We start from the raw sequence: 21,231 nt of genomic DNA on the forward strand, positions 1-21,231 counted from the left end.
CAACAACATTCGCCTGCGTGATCCACCTGTATTTTCCGGTCTCTGAGGTGATGATGTCGAAGACTGGATCAAGAACTACGACCTCGTCAGCGATTTGAACAGGTGGGACAATCCACAGAAGTTGCGCAGCGTCCCATTTTACTTGTCCGATGTTGCGAAAACTTGGTTCTGGAACCACCACCCGGATCTTCCCGACTGGGACACTTTCGAGCAGCAAATTTGTCAGATATTTGGTGCCCCTGCAGTTCGCACTGAAGCAGCAAAGAAGAAACTCGCTGAACGCACGCAGCTGCCGGGTGAATCTTACACCTCTTATATTAAGGATGTCCTTGTACTGTGCAAGCGCGTTAACACCGGCATGTCTCAGAACGACCAAATACGCCACATTATTAAAGGCATTAACACCGTCGCCTTTAACGCCCTAGCCACGCAAAATCCTTCCACCACACAGGACGTGATAACCATCTCTCAGCGACTTGACGAGCTTCAATCTCTTCGCCTTTGCTACGATGCCATTGACGTTCGTTTGCCTGCACCCCTCGACTTGCGTGCGCTTATTCGCGACATCGTTCGTGAAGAGCTGCACGGGCGCTGTTCTTCCTGTGCTGCGGAAGTTACTTTCCCTTCTGAAAAAGAGCTTGCGAGAGCTGATTAAACAAGAGATCGCCTCCGCATCGCGTCCGACGTGTTCCAACAGTCCCTGCGTGCGCCAGACGCGCACGTACGCCGAAGTTGCCACGCTCTCTGCCGCACCCACCGTTTCTGTGCCTACAACAGCAGACCATACGCCTGTGGCTTCGTTATCACCACCAGTGCGTGCACCACCTTACTACGCACCTCAGCGCCCACCTCGACCAATCTGTTACTACTGCGGCTATCGAGGACATATCGCTCGGTTTTGTCGAAGGCGCCAACAAGACGAGCAACGCGGCTACGCTCCCGAAGAACACCGAAGCTTCTGTCCGACCATGAACTACCTACGACCACCCTCTCGATCATCCTATTACCGTTCACCGTCTCCTACTTACCATACGAACATGCCTGGGAATTCCCGTACGTCTCGCCGCAGGTCGCCTTCGCCAGGTCGCCGTTCAGTGTCGCCTCTGCGGCCCGCCTCCTATTCCACGAACGCCCACACGGAAAACTCCCCAATGCAGTTTTAGGAGGGGAAACTGCATCCCTTGGACAGCTAACAATTCCTCCGGAGCGGCTATCGAATTTGATAGTAGTGTTTGTAGAAGGTGTACGCGTTGAGGCTATTGTAGACACTGGCGCTGCCGTTTCGATTATTCGTGCTGATTTTTGTTCCCGCCTTCGAAAAGTCACCACACCTTATGGCGGCCCACCTCTACGTGCGGCGACCAACGCTCTCATTCGTCCACTTGCACAGTGTACCGTTCGTGTCTGCATAGAAGGCATTCGTCATCACATTGTTTTCGCGGTATTTCGTGAGTGCACCCACGCTCTCATTCTTGGGTGGGATTTCTTGTCTTCTGCGTCCGCTTTCATATCATGTCATCAGCGCCTTTGCATCTAAATGCCACTGAATTTTCTCCGCTTGAACACGATGGACGCATCCGCCTTGTCACCAAGTCAGATTATGTACTTCGGCCATACATCGAAGAAATGATAAGTGTTAATTGCACCGACATTGTGAATGGTGACGTAATAATTCTCCCTTACGGTCATACCCTACGTAGGGGCATTGTGATCACACCAGGGCTTGTTCACTTCTTCGATGGGTCTACGTACCTAAGCGCCATAAATCAAACGCCCGAGTGTGTACTGCTCTCCTGTGGCTCAACAGTACCTTGCGCAGTCGACAGTCAGCCTGTTGCGATTGTTACTCTTCTGAACAACTACTACAACGATGTTCCGAAGTCACAATCACTGCCATTCAATGCCTCAGCCACACCTGTGCCGGCAACAATAAGCAATGACTTAACACCTGATCAAACTGAAGATTTGCTCGCCCTGTTAAATAGACACCATTCTCTATTTGACGTGAACTCGCCCGCCATCAACATGACTACCACCACTACTCACAGCATCCAGACTGACGGCTCTCGTATTGTACATCGGCGTCCATATCGCGTGTCTCAGACAGAACGCAAGATCATCGAGGAAAACGTCTCAGACATGTTACGACGCAACATCATACGTTCTTCCTCGAGTCCCTGGTCATCCCCAGTTGTCCTCGTTCAAAAGAAAGATGGGACAGTGCGTTTCTGCGTCGATTACCGTGCGCTAAACAAAATAACGCGCAAGGATGTTTATCCCCTCCCTCGGATCGACGATGCACTGGATTCATTACAGGGCGCAGAGTATTTTTCTAGCCTTGACCTTAGGTCAGGCTACTGGCAGATACCAATGTCGGAGTCTCATAAAGAGAAGACCGCCTTTTCAACGCCAGATGGGTGAACTCCTTTATCTGCCAGGCGCCATTCAGAGTGCTTAAAGCTCCTGTACACCTTGATTAATTCGCCGCGCTTGCCCTCGCTCCACAGGTATCTGCAGCTTGCCACACCACCCTCTGTTCACACCAGGAGTCAACATGCGCTAAATATTACGTCACTTCACCCCAAAACTGATTTGTTTAAGTATAGTTTTTTTCCCTTCACTATTGAGCTCTGGAACTTGCTACCCGGCGATACCCGCGGGCTCCCTTTGGAGCAGTTTCTGAGTGCAATATCACATGCGTGTTAAGTAGATATTTCCATGTTCTTTTGCTTTCTGTGCTCTTGCTCTGTTCATTCTGTATAGTACTATGAACCACAAGTTTGTGCCATATGCTCATGGTTTTGTTTCTGCTTGTTATCACCTGATCATTTGTATGTCCACTCCTGCAATAGCCCTAATAGGGGCTGCAGTATGTATAAATAAATAAATAAATAAATAAATAAATAAATAAATAAATGTGATGCCTTTTGGACTCTGTAATGCGCCCGCCACCTTCGAACTCATGATAGTATTGCGTGGTTTGAAATGGAAAACATGTCTGCGCTATCTCGATGACATAGTCGTGTTTTCATCCACGTTCTCGCAGCATCTACAACGTCTTGACGAAGTCCTCACATGCCTTGCAAAAGCTGGTCTACAGCTTAACACCAAGAAATACACCTTTGCTAGCAAGACAATCAAGGTTTTCGGCCACCTTGTCAGCAAAGAAGAAATTTGGCCCGACCCCGAAAAGCTTGCCGCTGTCCTCGATTTTCCTCGTCCACTACGTCAAAAGGACCTGCGCAGCTCTCTTGGGTTATCTTCTTACTTCCGGCGCTTCATACGCAGCTTCGCGGAGCTTGCGTCTCCGCTCCATCAACTCCTCACAAGGAACGTCCCCTTCATTTGGTCCGTAGACTGCGAAAGCGCTTTCACGGCCCTGAAGCAAGCCCACACGTCAGATCCGGTACTGTGCCACTTCGATTCCACCGCAGCCGCCATCCTTCACACCGACGCAAGTAGTCATGGTCTTGGTGCGGTACTCTTACAGCGTGACAAAAACTCACGCGAACGCGTAGTTGCTTACGCAAGTCGTGCTCTTACCGCTCCAGAAAAGAACTACACTATCACCGAGCAGGAGTGCTTTGCTGTTGTTTGGGCAGTGCAAAGATTCTGACCATATTCTTCACGGCCGTCATTTTACCGTCGTGACCGACCGTAACGCCCTATGCTGGCTTTCATCGCTGAAAAACTTATCGGGTCGCCTCGGTCGCTGGGCGCTTCGCTTGCAAGAGTATGATTTCGATGTCACCTACAGATTTGGGAAGAAGCAGCAAGATGCTGATGCTCTATCACGCTGTCCTTTGCCCAGCGGAAGCCACTCACCATCGATACTCCAAAACGACAGCACCTCTCCAATCGCAGCGCTAAGTCCATCACCTGCCACCCTATCCGTCCTTGTTTCACAACAACGTGTTGACCCATACTGCCGCACCATTGTTGACCGCTTGACCGGCTTTACTACTCCTCCAAACGCCAGACTCCGTCGACAACTTAAACAATTTAAGCTTGTCGGTGATGCTTTATGTCGCTACATTTACCACATCGTTGGCAACAAGTGGGTACCCGTCATCCCACGTTCTCTGCAACGTGAAGTTCTGGAAGCCTTTCATGATGATCCAACCGCCGCTCATCTAGGCTATCACAAGACTTACGACAAAATACGAAGTCGTTGTTTTTGGCCTGGCTTCTCTTCAACCGTCGCTAAGTACGTCGCCTCCTGTGTTCATTGCCAACGGCGAAAACGACCAACAACTGCTCCGGTTGGCTTAATGCAACCTCTTCCTTGTCCCGCCTCGCCTTTTGAAGTCGTTGCAATCGACTTGTATGGCCCTCTTCCTATATCATCCAATGGGAATCGCTGGATTGTCACGACCGTCGACCACATTACCCGCTACGCAGAAACAGCTTCTATACCATCTGGGACTGCCACTGAGATCGCCGATTTCTTTCTTCGCCAGATCTTTTTGCGTCATGGAGCTCCACGCATTCTCCTGAGTGATCGTGGCAAAGTCTTCCTCTCTTCCATTGTCGAGCAAGTTTTGCGTGCCTCGAACACTGCTCACAAGACCACTTCTAGCTACCACCCGCAGACCAACGGATTGACTGAACGGTTTCATCGGACCCTATCGGACATGATCGCCATGTATATTCACCCCAACCACACGAGCTGGGATGCAATTCTACCCTTCGTGACATTCGCCTATAATACGGCTGCTCAACGCACTACCGGCTTTTCTCCATTTTTTCTCGTCCATGGTCACTCGCCGAGTTTCGCTCTGGATGTCTCTTTCCTTTCGGCCCCTGCACCCTCGACGGCTCCTTTCTCTGAAGAATTCCTATCTCTTCTCGCACACTGCCATCACCAGGCCCGTGTTAACACCGGCCTCTCTCAAGACACTCGAAAATCTCGCTACGACTCGTCTCGCCGTGTTGTGAGTTTTTCCCCTGGTGAGGAAGTTCTTTTATGGACTCCACTACGCGTCCCCGGCCTATGCGACAAATTCATCAGTCGCTTCATTGGGCCGTACACGGTGGTCGAACAGACATCACCTGCCAATTACCACGTTTATCCTCTTAGCGCTAATCCTGATCATCGTTGCCGAGGAACAGAGATAGTGCACGTATCTCGTTTAAAGTCTTATGCGCGACGTATTTCATAATACTGTCAAGCGACCAGGCGGCCGCTTTCACCACGCGGGGGAATTAGTGTGAGCGCGACAAGCGAATGACTCTTTATTCTCTTTGATATCATCATCACCTCTACATCTTCTTCATCTGAAAATGTCATCACCAGCGTGATTTAGCTCGAGCCTGGCTGAATAAACCGGTTCCTCACAATATATATATATATATATATATATATATATATATATATATATATATATAAGAATGCATTAACGTATTAACGTTTCAACGTTGCTTTGAACGGATATGCTACGAATGTTATATCAATGTGGGAGACAGGCTCCCTTATTTAGCCTTCTTTTATTTTGTCACGCACATAATCTCAGCCAAACGTGCTCGATCATCTATACAATGCTAAATGTTCTACTAAGGCGTTCAGCTTGTCTAATGTAGCGTGCGGCTTTCCAAACCCACTAACAACAAGGATTGTTGACTAGGAGCCTTGACTTACGTTTGTGGCCTGTTCGTGTACGTGAAAAAAGGTAACAGGATTTAGCGGAAACGACCCCAGTATTTTCTGCGCATAAAAAAACGCATTCGTTTGCTAAGCTTGATGCTCCAGCTTTCATGACGATGATCAGTGCAGAAATTAAGGATAGAAGAGCTTCATAGGGAAAACGAAGCGTTGCTTCTGTCCCTTGTTGGAAAATTGCGCTGACTACCATTATAGTTGAACTGTCACAACTCGCCCAAATCATTACTTCGTTAACCTCCACCCTCACTGAAACTTACGAAACAAAGTTTCGCAAGCGGGCTTTTAGATACCTCTTAAGTGCAACTTTTCTGTACCTTCACTGACAAGCCACTATTAATAGCAAGTTACTAAATGTCACACAAGTGCTCGCACACAGTATCCCGACTCGACAGGTGGCAAATAGAGCTCGTTCTCGCGGGGCACGCGATTAGGGCGAATATTGAAAAGGTGGACTGTGTCGGGAGTGTCGAACGATGTCCCTGATGGAGCACGAAGATTTGATTCATTCTAGTAACGAGCCTTCTTGAAACTGTGGCAAAAGTGTATGTGGTATTTCATAGCAAACAGCACCGTCGAGCATCCGTCGTCGTAAATATTTCGTGTAACGCTCACCGCAGAGTACAGCGTTAAAAATAACTTCAAATATTTTGTCGGAAAATCAAACGAAGGCCAGAGGCGTCGCTGTTCATTGGGCAAATGTTTCGAGTGTCCACTTAGGGACAGTCTGGCTTCTAGTCCTCTAGTGCACTAAAGCTTGTTTAATGGCAAAGGCTTCAGTTTTATTCACCGAACAAAGAAAAATGAAATACAATGCAAAGAAAAAATAAGCAGGGCCAGATGTGCAACTTGAGCCCCACAACGTTGGTGAAGTCATATGCACCTCTTGAATAGAGCGACTCAAAAAGAAAAGCATAAAATAAACGTGCACGTATGCGAGAGCAAAAGCTCGGGAGCTGTCGATTTTTTTTTAGTCAAAAGAGTGTCTCGTAAACACCGCAAGCTTTTTCTCTTCTTTTTTTTCTTGTAGCTTTTCTTGAACAGCCACGAACATTTGCAGGGCGCTTGGAAAGAAATGAAACGAACCCTCTTGACCGGGCCATGCACAACGCCATCGCTACTGATGTCCAGTGAAAAGTTTCAGCAAGTGGATACTCTACCGATGACTGGCGTTATAAACTCTCAGCCTGGCTTGAGTGCCGGACTCAATAGCGCATGTCATCTTCAACCCTGACTTTGTGTTCTCTTGGAAGTAAAGAAAATACGCAGTATGAAAGCGTCTATGTCGCGTAGCAATCGAAGCAATGATAATATTCTTAGTCGCGCCTTCAAAGTCATTAAAAATCTGTGAATTAATATCCCCCTCCTTCCTCCCCGAGTCTCTTATGCGTTATTATGATGCCCCAGCCAATAACGTTAAGAGCACAAACTGCCTCTGGAGAAATTCGTTTGAGCCATGGCGATACGAAAAGTACCGAAAAAGAACGCAGTAAAGTGGAAAGCGGAGGACAACAAAGGAGCTTGAGAAAGCGTGCAGGCCACTCAAAGACGCGGCTGGCTTTTACTTGTGCTTTGCTCTCCCAGTTCAAGACTTCGCGTTTCATGTTTTTTTTTCTTTTCCTTTCTTGCTATGGTGATTCTTGTAACAAAACTTGTAAGCACCACTTTCAGTTTGGGTGGTGCATCGAACAGCCATCCACCATCGCTGTCAGGCGTTGTGTCCTTCAAAGAGAGCATGCTGCTTTGAGAACGCGCTGGAGACCCTAAGGGTGCATCTTGAGTCTCCCGCTACTCGACTGAACTCCGGCTCTGCGACTCGAAGTTCATATGAACCATCTAAGCTGCGTTCGGCTGCATATATTCTCAGCCGCCCTCTAAAAGCAGTGCCTCCTCGGGGATTTAGTGTGACACGCAGAAAAACACGTTTCAGCGAGACTGCAGCAACATAGTTTATGCTAACATTCAGAGTGGCAGTGAGTGTTGGCGTGTGTTTTTACTACACCGCCAAGCCATCATCAACAAGAACCTAGCTTTATCGGTAACGTCCCCTATCAACTTCTCGGCAACGTAAGTACATTCGGAACAAAGTTTTGGCTACATTAGTGGAGGATAAAAAAAATAACGGAATATCATGAGAGTGAATGATGATGAGTGGGGCAAAGCGCTGGATGGGGTCATCGCTAAACCGGGAACCAACCGCGAATACCGCCTACTACATCACCAAAGACTTAACAAATACTGTATGTTTACAAGAAATTTTATTATTCGTAAGTGGTAGCTATATACGTCACTTCCGTGCCCCCTTCATTATAACGGCTTTATGGTCGGTGAAGTGGGGGTACAGTGAAGGGGCGTAGTAGGATGTTTGCAAGGACGAAGTAGAGGGCAGTTTGCAAAGGTGGAACTATAGGCGGTCACGTACAAGCAAGAGATGGACACCATTGGACATTCCGTGGTTTTCAACGTGCACCTGGATACAAGTATACGACCATTTTGCCTTTAATATTTGCTACTTCTCAACAGTATTTCCTTTATAGTCGGTAAAGTGGTCGATCGGTTATGAGGCGTATTGGTATGTTCGCAAGAACGAAGTAGTGGGCAGTTGGCTAAGGTGGAACTATACAAGTGGTAACGCACATACATACAAGGAATGGACAGACCCACTCCTTTAGGAGCTTCGCCCCTAAAATATTCGTAGGGGTTCAACGTTTCAGAACTACGATATTACCACGTTCCTTCCTCAAGTTTTTTTTATCACCCCGTTACTCTGTACTCAGCGCAAACCGCGCCTACAGTATTTGAGAAGCTTCAGGACTGCAGTAGATAGTTTTCTTGAGATTGCACCCACTTCGTGGGCATTTCAGATTATTGTGGATTTTACGTCGCCGCTAACGATAACGCTATAATGTTTGATGGCGAGTGTATAAATGCCGACCCACTTCGCCGCTTGTCAATTGATCGACGGCGAACGCTGCGTTCACCACTATCAGTGCGAGTGTGCTACTGTAACCCGACTTTCCGTTTACCGGGCACAGATTCGCCAAAATAAACAGTTTGATCTGACAATCTAGTCTCCTGCCTTCAGCCATGCAACGATCCCGTGACATCTGGTGGAGGTGCGGCTTCGTTCATGTACCGGATGCCCCCGTCAAGCCATAAACCAAGCCCACACCACGGAGAAGACACCCGCGCCAACCAGGAGCAACGAACAAGCCGCTGGCAGCAAAGTCTAGCTACCACCGGAGTACGGGCCTCTACAAGACAAGGCGCGGAAGACCAAGGCGATAACGTCGACTGCGGCGACAATGACAACCGCTGCGTCACAGCCCGCGATCGTCATGCATCAGCCCACGAAACCACCAACTTTCTGTGGGTCATCGTTCGAAGACAAGGAGTCCGGGCTAGAGACATACGACTGTGAGGCAGCCGTCAACCACTGGGACACGGAAGAGAAACTTCGTCGCGTGTACCTCTACCTGGAAGACACCGCTAGCACCTGGCTCGAATATCGGGAGTCTGCGCTTCAAACGTGGGATGTCTTCCGCGGCACATTCTTGCTAACGTTCGCGAGCGTCGCTCGCAAAGAGAGGGCCGCTGCTGTGCTAAAGTCCCAGGTACAGCTACCAAATAAAAATGTTGCCATTTTCACAGAATATCTGACCCGCCTGTTTCGTCACACTGACCCGGACAAGCCTGAGAAGAAAGTTCGTTTCCTCATGCGAGGGGTCCAACGGGAGCTCTTCGTGGTGTTGATGAGAAACCCGCCGACCGTCCAAAAATTTCTCTCTGAAGCGATAACTATTACAAGAAACCCTCGAAATGCACACATGACAGTTTAACCACCGCGAAGCTCCAGGCTACGAAGAGATAGAACCACTATGCTCCGATGATCTGCGCGAGGCCATAAGGGCTGTAGTGCGCGAAGAACTTCGCCGAATGTTTCCGTCATGCCAGCATCAAGTTTCGTCGATAGCAGACATAGTCAGAGAGGAAATCCAACAATCAATGGGTATCTCTGAGACATCGCAATCGCAACCTCAAGCCATGAGCTACACTGCTGCTGCCCGACGTTACAGTCCATGCCCACGTCAAAAGGCCGCACCGCCGCATTTTTGTCGCCAGACACCGCCGTAGCTGCCGTGGACGCCATACCATCCACTCGTCGGCCAGTGCAATGCTCCGAGAAAAACCTACGTGTGGCGCAACCCCGACCACCGGCGTGTCTACTACCACTGCAGAGAAACTGGTCACACCTACCACCACTGCCAGTACTGCCAGATGGGACTGCGTGGTTTCGCAATCAACGCGCCACGTCGACAGTGTGGTGAAAGACCACGTGACATCGCTGACTGTCTCGCTGGAACGCAGAGGAGACCCCGAGGATCTTTTCGTTCTTCTTCACCCGGCTGATACATGTCCCCGCACTGTCGTCAGTACACTGGCCCAAGCCGGTTGCCTAGCCCGTATCGGGAAAACTAAGGGCAGCAACTGATGGAGTGGTGGTTGCTGCATGACGAACTGCCCAAGATCTGCCGCCACTGACGACGCCACGACGAAACTTCAAGAACGCGCACCGTCACCTCAACGTGGCCCCGACGTCAAAACATCACAACCAGAAGAAGTCTTGATTACGCAACGTCGAAACAGTGATGCAAACCGTCGTAGCCGTGATCCGACGCCGCGACCCAACCGCAAAGCCAGACGACAAACTAGTGACCTCAACATTCTCATCGACGGCCACAGCGTCAAAGCTCTCGTCGACACCGGAGCCGACTATTCCGTCATCAGTGGGACTTTCGCCGCGAAGTTAAAAAAAGTTAGGACCGCTTGAGAAAGCCCTGAAATCCGTACAGCCGGAGGTCACCAAGTGACACCAGTGGGATTCTGCACAGCTAGAGACCATTAACGGCCGCATTTATCCCGCAAGCTTTGTTGTACTGCAGCATTGCTAGACAGATGTCATTCTTCGAATGGATTTCTTGAGCGTCCACGGTGCGGTCATCGACTTGAGCACAAAGTCGACAACACTATCCACAGAAAAAGCACTGCCGCCGCAAACGTTGTCAGGAAGGCACACCTTAAATGTGCTGGAAGACCATTTATTTCACCATTCCTTCTCGCTCCAGCGTCAGTATTTCCGTCGGCACTCGAGAATCAACAGACATGCAAGACATGCAAGACATGCAAGGCGACGAGTACAAGCACGTGAGCAAAGGCACGACGGTTGTCTACATCGAGTAGATGCTGGAATCCAGCAACGCTTTCACCCTCACTGATTCCAACGAATCTATTCCGGCGACTGACACCTTTTAACCAGCTTTCGACGTTGATCCGAGCCTTCTGACGCATAAACAAGAGCAGCTCGCAAACCTGCTCCTGAATTACAAAAACTTTTTCGTCGTCATCAAGGGTTCGACAGACCCCTGTCGCGAAACATTTAATTGTAATTCGCATGTTCCGTAGACTGTCATGCCGCCCCGCAGCCACCAGCGTAATTTTATCAAAGAGTATCGGAGTAGAGGCGGGAAGGTGGCGCTACAAGGGTGCGTTTGCTTTTTTAACGCGATATCGTTGAAGAGCTCGTGTCGCAGAAAACCTGCCGCAAGCGTCGGCCCCGTTGGGTGTGAGCGAAAAACAGTGTGTGCGTCTGTGACCGAAAAATCTAGTTATGGAGATAGCCGCGGGAGGCCGCTACTTGTCCACGCTTGCGCGCGCGATCACACTGAAAAAGCCGCACGTTTGAAAAAAAAAAGAGCTCAAGGTCATGAGGCACGGTAGTTTCTTTGCCTTGCCACCCCTCCCTGCTTAGCTTCCAGTGCTTTCGTCGGGACGAGAGAAGAGATAACGCAATTGCAGCATGCGACAAACCTTTGTTACTCCACTCGCAATAGACAGATTCTTAAGATTTTGGCGGCGTTGAATTCGTGAGGACAATAGGTTCTTTTTGTGAATTCATTCCATGGTTACTTGTGCATTCATTCCATGGTTGCTTGGAAAGGTGTTTCACGGCTTCTTTAACACATTTTGTTCGACAAGTGTCAGGACGAAAACGAGCCCATTCGGCGATGATAGCGCGCACTGGTCCAATCTACTGTGTGCGTGTTTGTGTGCGTGCGTGTGTATGTAACAAAACATATGAATAAGTATACAATTAGCGGTTGAAGGGTGCACTAGGGGCTGGATTTCGCCATCACACTCAACTCTTAAAGGCGAAGCTTAGGAGTCCCCCCCCCCCCATTTTTTTCTCCTTCGAGTCGTTAGTATCACCCCCACTCCAAATAGTGGCAGTTGGCATGAAATGATCAAATTTAAAAGCTTCAAAAGCAATCGTACGTGCTGCGTGCCGCATTGTACAAACAAAGCGTCGGCAGGAGTAAGCCTCCAAGCCTTGCCAGGAGACGCAGCGGGTGAAAAAAATGGATCTTGATGTTGGGATTCGGCAAGACACTCACGTCGCCGATGAAAAAGTGCAGTGCGCACTTTGTCAACACCAACTACTTCTGGAGCAATAGGTAACGAAATAAGAGTATATGATTTGTGTGCAAGCTTACATTATCTTTATGAGGAGAATGGAGACGTTCATTAAAATTAACATTGTAGATATTCATTAAAAATAACACTAACATTGCCGTGGTCGTTATGCAACATTTCTTATGGTTTTGCTTTTGTCAAGCCCCAGTTTATGGTCACCGTTACATCTCATTCTTTCAAAACTCTGCACCCGTATGGCATCACTTGAACGAGCTCAAGCTGCACAGTTGTGGTCAGCGTAGAGGGAACGAGCAGCTTAGGTTATGCTTTAGAAAAACGTAACACCTTAAGAATAATGAACTTAGCGTCTTGTGTTATGAAAAATATTTCATCATTTAAAGCTTCTCCTGGAAGGAATATTTGTTGGTGAAGCTACAATTCGTTGTTTTTTTTTGTATGCAGACCCGCAGATAAGGAAGCCAGCAAGGAAACGACTGAAATTATCAATTGAATTTTTCTGAATGTTTGTCTGCGCGGCCTGTTGGTAAAGAAAAAGGAATACTACATTTCTGCGTTGACTATCACCGACTCAACAAGATAACGAAGGTGGACGTATACCCTCTCCTCCGAGTAGACGACGCCCTTAATCGACTCCACAACGCCAAATACTTTGCATCGATGGAGCTCAAGACAGGCTATTGGCAGATCGAAGTAGATGAGAGAGACCAAGAAAAGACTGCATTTATAACTCCAGATGGCCTTTTCGACTTCAAGGTGATGCCCTTCTGTCTTTGCTCGAAACCTGAGACTTTTCAACGCATTATAAACAAAGTACTGGCAAGATTGAAGTGGCAGACTTGTCTTGTTTACTGCGACGACGTCGTCGTGATTTACTCATGCTTCGACGAACATCCTCGGTGCCTTGAAGCTGCACTTGTAGCCATCAAGACTTCCGGACTCACCCTGGAAGCAGAAAAGTGCCGTTTCGCGTACGAGGAACTATTATTCTTGGGCCACGTGATAAGCAAGTCCGGAGTAAGACCTCATCCACAGAAGACAGCCGCCATGGCTGCATTTCCGCCGCCCACCGACAAGAAGGCATTGCGTCGATTTTTCGGCCTGTGCGTCTTTTACAGGCGCTTTGTCAGAAACCTTGTCCGCATCGCCAATCCACTCACTAGCCTTACGAAGACTGATGTCAAGTTCAAGTGGGAAATCCCACAGGAGGAAGCATTTGGGGAACTAAAACGACGCCTTCAGATGCCTCCGATACTCGCGCATTTCGACTAAAACACCGAAACAGAAGTGCACACTGGCGCTAGCAGCGTAGGACTCGGCGCCGTCCTTGTGCAGAGAACTGACGGACTGGAAAAGGTTATCCATTACGCTATCTGGTCACTATACAAAGCAAACAGCAATTATTCCAAAACAGAAAAGGAGTGCCTTGCCATCATTTGGGTGACGTGAAAGTTTCGTCCTTACTCTACAGCAGGCCTTTCAAAGTTGTCATTGACCACCAAGCCTTGTATTGGCTAGCTAACTTGAAGACACTTCAGGTGGCGTTGCCCGATGAAGCCTGAGACTTCAAGAATACTACATTACCGTCATTTACAAGTCCGGCAGAAAACAGTCCGACGCCAACTGCTCGTTGCGAGCCCCCGTCGACCCACAACCACCTGAAGACCTGAATGACGACTGCTTCTTGGGAATGATAACTGCCGATGACTTCGCTGAACGCCAGTGGACTGACCCAGAACTTGAGAGCCTAATTGAATACTTCGAGGGCAGGGCCTCCATTGTTCTGAAGGTATTCAATCGGGTACTTACGTCAAATTTGCTGCGAAACAACCTTCTCCAAAAGAACTTCTCGCCGCTTCGAGCCAAGTACCTTCTTGTGGTGCTTTCGGCTCGGCGACCAGAACTCCACCAGGCCCTGTACGATGATCCAACGGCCGCACGCCTTCGCGTTTCCCGCACGCTCGCAAGGATGCAAGAAAGGTACTACTGGCCCGGCCTTACTGCCGACGTCGCTCATTACGTGAGGACCTGCTGAGATTGTCAGCGAAGCAAGAAACCGCCGACAAGGCCAGGAAGCTTTCTTCAGCCAATCGAACCACCTCGCCGACCGTTCCAACAAATCGGGATGCACCTACCAAGGCCGTTTCCGACGTTGAATTCGGGAAACAAATGGATCGCCGTAGCTATTGACTACCTCACCCGCTACGCCGAAACAAAGGCCCTACGAAAAGGTAGTGCCAAAGAGGTAGCCAAGTTATTTGTTGAGAACATCGTCTTTTGTCATGACACCCCAGAGGTTGTCATCACCGATAGAGGTATGGCCTTTAGTGCTGATTTGACTCAAGCAATCTTGAGACATAGCCAGACAAGCCACCGCCGCACCACCGCCTACCACCCACACACAAATAATCTCACCGAGTGGCTAAACAAGACAATTGTCGACATGCTGGCCATGTACGTCAACGTCGAACACAAGACGTGGGACGCCATCCCTCCGTACGTGACCTTCACATACAACACGGCCGCGTAAGAGACGACGCCGATGCAACCGTACAAGTTGGTCTACGGAAGGAACCCGGCAGTGACGCTCGATGCAATGCTGCCCAACGTCGCTGACGAAGAAAACCGCGACGTCACCCTTTATCTTCAGCGCGCTGAAGAAGCTCGTCAACTCGCCCGCCTGCGGATCACGAATCGGCAAACAACCGACCACCGCCATTAGAATCTTTGGCGATGCTCAGTGGAATACCAGCCCGGTGAACATGTGTGGGTATGGACTCCGATACGCCAACGTGGACTCAGTGAAAAACTTCTGCGATGGTACTTTGGATCATGCAGGGTAGCACGATGTCTCGGCCCACTCGACTATATGAGGTTGTCCCCGACAGCATTACGAACTCGCAATGGTGCCGATCGCCACCTGAAGTCGTCCATGTCGAGCGCCTGAAGCCGTTTCATGAACGTTAGCAAACTGAAAGAGTATATTGTTGTTATTATTGTTGTTATATTATTATTGCTGTATTGTACTTTATTACTCGTACTTTCTTGCACTATTATTGCACTTTCATCTTCTTTTAAAGCATCTGGACGATGCCTTTTTCAGAGGGTGGCAGCGCCACGTTCCTTCCTCAAGTTTTTTTATCACCGGCGCCCCCTTACGCTGTACTCAGAAAAAACCGCGCATACAGTATTCGATAAGCTTCAGGGCTGCACTAGATCAATTTGTTGAGATTACGCCCACTTTGTGAGCATTTCAGATTATTGTGGAATCAACGTCGCCACTAGCGATAACGCTAGAATGTTCAATGGCGAGTGTATAAATGCCGACACGCTTCGCCGCTAGTCAGTTGACCGATGGCCGGCGCTGCATTCGCCGCCATCATTGTAATTGTGCTACTGTAAGGGCCGGTTCACGCTAGCGGCAAGCCTGCCGTAACGGTGCAGTGCCGTAGACCGGTGGCCGGTATACCGCACGCAGGAGAGCTGTTCGAATAACTCGGCAAGCTACTCTGACAAACATGGCTGCCCTTCCGAATGCAGTTGTCACCCGCCTCGAATCTATCAAGCGACCGCCGTGCGCTCTGTAGCTCGTAAGCTCCGAACGGTCTTTCATTCGCTTTAGACTCATGTCCTTTAGCTTTGACAACACAGTACTCGAATCGATTCGGCACCATTTTGGGGACCATACTCAAATAATTGATGTTCTAGGCCTAAGCAAGTCTTCTCAAATCTCGGAGGTCGCACATTACACGTTTGCCAGTTGTTGCTTACGCTGGATAACTGGCGCCACTTGTTCAAAGGCCTGCTTTGTGCACGTTATTATGAATTACTGTGCACGTTTTCAAATACCGGACAGGCGAAAATGCTCTATTCACTGCTGGAATGTAGTCTGGGAACAACGCGTATGAGATATCCTGAAAACCACGGAGTCAGAAGCAAGCAGCTCGAAGTGTTCCGTGGCACACACAGGCAATGCGGAGAGGCGAAAGCAGACGACGCGGCTCCGCCACGTCGCTCCTTCGTCGCTGATTGGCTGAACCACTCTCCGGCAAACGGCAAACAGCACAAAAGTGGGTCTCGGACCCATTTTTCTTTTTCAACGGCGAAGAATGGCAGACGTGTGCGAAGCAAAAGCCACGCACGGCTGCCTGAGAACGTCAAACAGTGAGGCATGCTTGCCGCTAGATTGAACCTGCCCTAACTCGACTTTCCAATTACCAGGCACAGGCTCACTCAAATAAACAGTTTGATTTGACCATCCAGTCTCCTGCCTTCAGCCACGTCACGACCCCGTGACAATATGATTACGAGAGACGCCGTAGTGGATGACTTCGGAAATCGTGACCACCCGGGGCTCTTTAACGTGCACCTATATTTAGGCGCACGGACCTCATATCTACACATGCAGTGTATGCAGAGGTCGACTTACTCACTCATGAGTTGACTCAAACTCACGCGGACTCAGATCGAGGCTTGAGTCTGAGTCTGAGTGAACCCGAGTGAACCGTAGTTTAGAGATTGAGTTTGCGTAAGCCGGGCCAATAAAATTTTATCTGAGTGAATCTGAGTGAGGGCGGTTGAGGCAAATTTTGGAGAGTTTGAGTCCGAGTAAGTTCTAACCGCAAAGTCTATTCCTTGAGGAAGTGTGAGTAAGCTAGATATTTTTTTGCACATGCATGGTGCAATCAACATTAATTCGGTAAACATATCAGGCCTCATGTCGGCTCAGGTTTACACTGACGTCTACTCACGCATACTTAACGCACTTGCTTTCACATGGAGGCTCAATATTTATTTACCAGAGGCATGCGCTCCGAACGGGGCATTTCATGGGAAGGTGATCACAATATATCCTCTGAGTCCCCTCTTTCAATGAAATTGTCCTAACTTGAACGCAAACAGTGATAACTCGAATATCAAGGTACGATGTCAAAAGTCGTAAAGTAAAACACCGAATACGCTATATAATAAAGTTAAAGAACGTTTACAGCGTGAGTTATGCTTATGTCAAACGAAGGATAGCCAGTCGGTTGACGGCGCCCGAAAAAAAATGGGAGATAACGAAAAGTGGCTGCGCAGATGGGGTACTAAGCGGTTCGCCTCTGCACCCGTCTTTGTTGCCACACCCCGGGAGCTTTTGTTCCCTGCACCTGGCACTAGTGAGTCACCCGCATGGCGGAGGCGTTCTCACAGTGAGCCAGCCTGAGAAACAAGTGGTCCCTGTCGCGACACCACTGTGTGGGCAGACGGCAGCGTCGTGTGAACGAACTCCAGACAGACGACCAGCTGTCTAGTTAGGCTTGGTGCGCGAAAGTATTTTTAAGCTGTACGTTGACAAAACGACAGAGTTCTTCTTCAGATGATTTCTCGGAGGATGAGGACAGCAATATGTGGAAGCGCAGAGGTGGCACACGTCTATAAGGGAAATGGGAGCTCTTTTCTGCATTGGGGAGCATCAAAAAGGGGTTTGTCTACGAGGCGGTCTCACATGAGACGGGAGGTATTTAATGGAAAGAAATAGATAGAAAGGAAGTGTGATGCTCTAGAACTAGATCGTGGACGGAGATAAGCGTGGACAGAGGTCGTGCTTGGTGCCGACTCTGATCCAAGGTTTGATCTTACATCGAGAAGTTGGCGTCAATGTATGCAGTATAATAAGGGTTCGGCAAGTAACGCCGACGTTAATACAGCCCGGTGCTTACTGTGCAGTAGGTTTAGTGGCCACTCCTGCCTTTGATTGTAAATAAGTACGATCATGTAAATAAAGTGACGCTTCCCAGGAATTTAGCAACCGGGCCTGTCCAGTCATTCAACGTGTCGTCGTGGTCATCTGAATCATCGAGATTACCTTCATCATCCCAACTTAAGTTTTAAAAAGCTCAGTAAGCGCTAACGGACTCATTACCGACTCTCTAACACGCACTCAGACTCAGGTCGAGCTGTGGGTTTCAGTCTGATTGAGTTCGAGCGACTGCTTCGCATGCGCCATCGTGTTAGCGAGCCGCGTTCTGCTGGAGGGTCCCTTGGGTAAAAGAATGATGATCTTGGTTCGACTTCTATGTTTGCATGACACCCACTTGGGCAGCGTTGCACACAACTTCAAAAATATGAGAGGCAAAGTTCTTGGCTCTAGCTGTGAACACGTGAAAGCTTCCTGCTGCCTCCTGGCGTACTCCTCACTGCACGCAAGTAACTTGCGCTACGTTCACCCGTCGACGCCATTGTTTTTCAGCGGGGCTTCGCGCAGCAGTTTTCGTAGTTGGTGCCCTAACACTCGTATCAATAGATGGCGGACAAACACCGTTGGTGCATATGGAAGCCACACACGCTAGCACAACGCGAAAGCCAAATAACTTTATTGCGTGGTGACCGGCTCACATCGCTCGTAGCCTCCGAGGTTAGCTCCTGAAACGTTGACGGAAAGCCTGAGGCCACGCTCGGCTGTGCAGAGAAGGGACAATGCCGTACAACGTAAGTGGCACATGCTTTACGCCAGCATCCGTTAGAATGCTGGCACCGAGGCACCGTACCGTAGTGCTGAGACTACATAAGCGCGTTTTCTGTCAGTGCTCGTTGGTGTCATAACACAGTACTTCTCCGCTCGTAGGGGGGGGGGGGGGAGAAGTGATTTTTTTATGAAAGAGTAAGAAAATGGGGTGTGGAGTGCATGAGAGACGGTTATCGTGATTATGATGATGATGATTATTTGAGGCTGATTCCTTTGTATCGGGCGGGCGAGATTATACTGCCTTAATTAGCCAGAGTAAAAATAAAACACTTAAAAAGTAAATAAACAAAACACTCCACAGGCGTTCACACTCACATCTACACACCTTCAATTTTGTCCACAAAAATCATTGCCGCTGCGTCGTGCGCCACCACTGCACCAGCCTTGTTTTGGTGGTGCGTACTGCCGCATAGTTCACTGTACCAGCTGCTCCATCACCTGTGGGTGGCCCCGGGTCATCTTTGTGAACAAACCCCAGAGCCTCGGGCAGTGTGGAGCCCTTTCGCTGGTGTGGGCCCAAACATGTACCGCGTAGCATTAGATGGTGGATGGTTTCTTCTTCCTGCCCGCACACCCGGCACATTGCACTCGTGTCATCGGTATTCTCGTCGAATCGGCGACGGTACACAAGGGTTCCTAGTGCCCCAGCCCGCGCTTCGAACAGAAGGCCACTGCTGCCATTGTTGTCGTACATGCGCTCCTTTTCTATTTCATTCTTGCAACTTCGATATACCGTCAAAGTTGCCTTGGATTGCATCGCCCTCCGACACTGCTCGTTCTCTTCCCTTCGTACCTGTTCTTGGACGGCACGGGCCCATCCGCACTCTGTGCTTGCCTTCACGGGCTTCGCGAAGAAACCAAACTTTCCGCGCAGGGTGTACACCCACGCAGTCCACTGTGTCGTTATTCCAGTCAGGCTGGTGTAACGGAACAAGCGTCTTGCCCACCTGTTGTCATTCATGAGACGCAGGCGGCCATCATAGGCTATCTTGCTCCTGGGTTCTCGGGCCTCATACGAAGACCATCAAATGTCTCCTTGAATGGTTTCTGCAGCAACTCGTCTGTGGCATACCAAGGCCAGTGGACCAACCTCCCGCTGCCCTCGTTCCAGCCACTGTATGGTTCCTGGTTGGAAGGTTAGTACAGCATTGGCAAATGACAAGCATTGGACATACACACACTTCCACATTTCCCGAACCAGCAGGAATCGGTTACAGCCCCAAAGACTTCGTTTGCGCATGACGTTCGCCGTTTGCGTGATGTTTGGCGGATGTTTTTCTCGTGAATGTGTAGAACTTGCCCTGGTGTACTGAGTTCGACACCGAGGTATCTGTACTCTTCCTTCCATGGAATCTGCCCACCCTCCAGCAGCAACACTGCCGCAGTTATATCTGTGCCTGCAAACACCAGTACCGCTGATTTCTTGGCATTGAAGCAGAGTCCAAGTTTGCCTAGATGATTCGCCGATAATGAAACGAGGTGCTGCAGGTCACCCAGACTGTCAGCCATCAGGACAATATCATCCGCGTATACCAGACCAGGAAGCCTCCAGGACACTGGTGCTCACTGGTGCTCCGCCATATGAGTGGGAAAGAGAGAATCCACCTCCATCCGTCAGCAACGCCCTCTTGAGGCTGGCCTTGTACAGCATATAATGCAGCGGCGACAATGAACATCCCTGTTTGAGACCCCGCTTTACCGTTGTGAGGATTCGAGAAAAACGACATCGACGAAGGTGCGGGACAAGGCACGTGCGATTACGAGGCAACTGTGCGCCAATCAGCTGATGACTAGCGGTGGCCCATAGAAGTGGCGTGCCACGATTGGGCCACGTGTGATCATTAGGTGGCGGTAAGCTTTGTGGCTGGGGACGAGCCGAAGCAGCGGCAGACGGAAGACAGCGGGCCAAAGCGTCTGACGCAGACGATCCAGGTTCAGGCCAGGGAACGCGGCCGTCCACGTTGCTGCCGTCCAACCACCAGCTGGGGCGGCATTGCCGGCACGAGTACTGCATCTCGGGGCGCGGCCTGGCCTGCTGTTCCCTTCCTTGCCGAGGGCATTGCAGATCTCAGCGAGGCGTCTTCACGGTCAGCCGTTCGGCACAGCGACGTAGGTGGCCTGGCTAATGGTCACGGTTGCGCCGAGCATCGCGTCTCGACGCAAGCTGTTCGCTGGACGGACTGGCCATTCGCCGCATGGAGCATCACGTCTCCGATGCGGATTGACTGCTCCGTAGCCGCACCCATGCCATCAAGCGCTGGTGTCACCAGAGCGTCGCACATCGGCAACGTTCTGCCGGGCGAGACGCGGGCGTGTGTACGGAAAACCACGGAGCCGGGCGAGGTTCAGGGTGGCCGAGGATTCAGGTGCCAGGGGAGTTCTGGCTGAATCGAGGATTGCCGAGCGGTGCCGAGCCGTACCAAGCGACGCGCCAGACTCGGACGTGGGCCGCGAGCTCATAAGCTGCAGTGTGCACCCGAGGGTACCTGGCGGTGCCCTGGCCAAGAAGAAGGAACGTGGGAAAAAGAGCTCGAGGGTTGAGGTCACGAAGGCAGACGAAGCGGTGCGCCGCTCG

Source organism: Rhipicephalus microplus, chromosome X (assembly GCF_043290135.1).
Source record: "Rhipicephalus microplus isolate Deutch F79 chromosome X, USDA_Rmic, whole genome shotgun sequence".
Classification (NCBI taxonomy): Eukaryota; Metazoa; Arthropoda; class Arachnida; order Ixodida; family Ixodidae; genus Rhipicephalus; species Rhipicephalus microplus.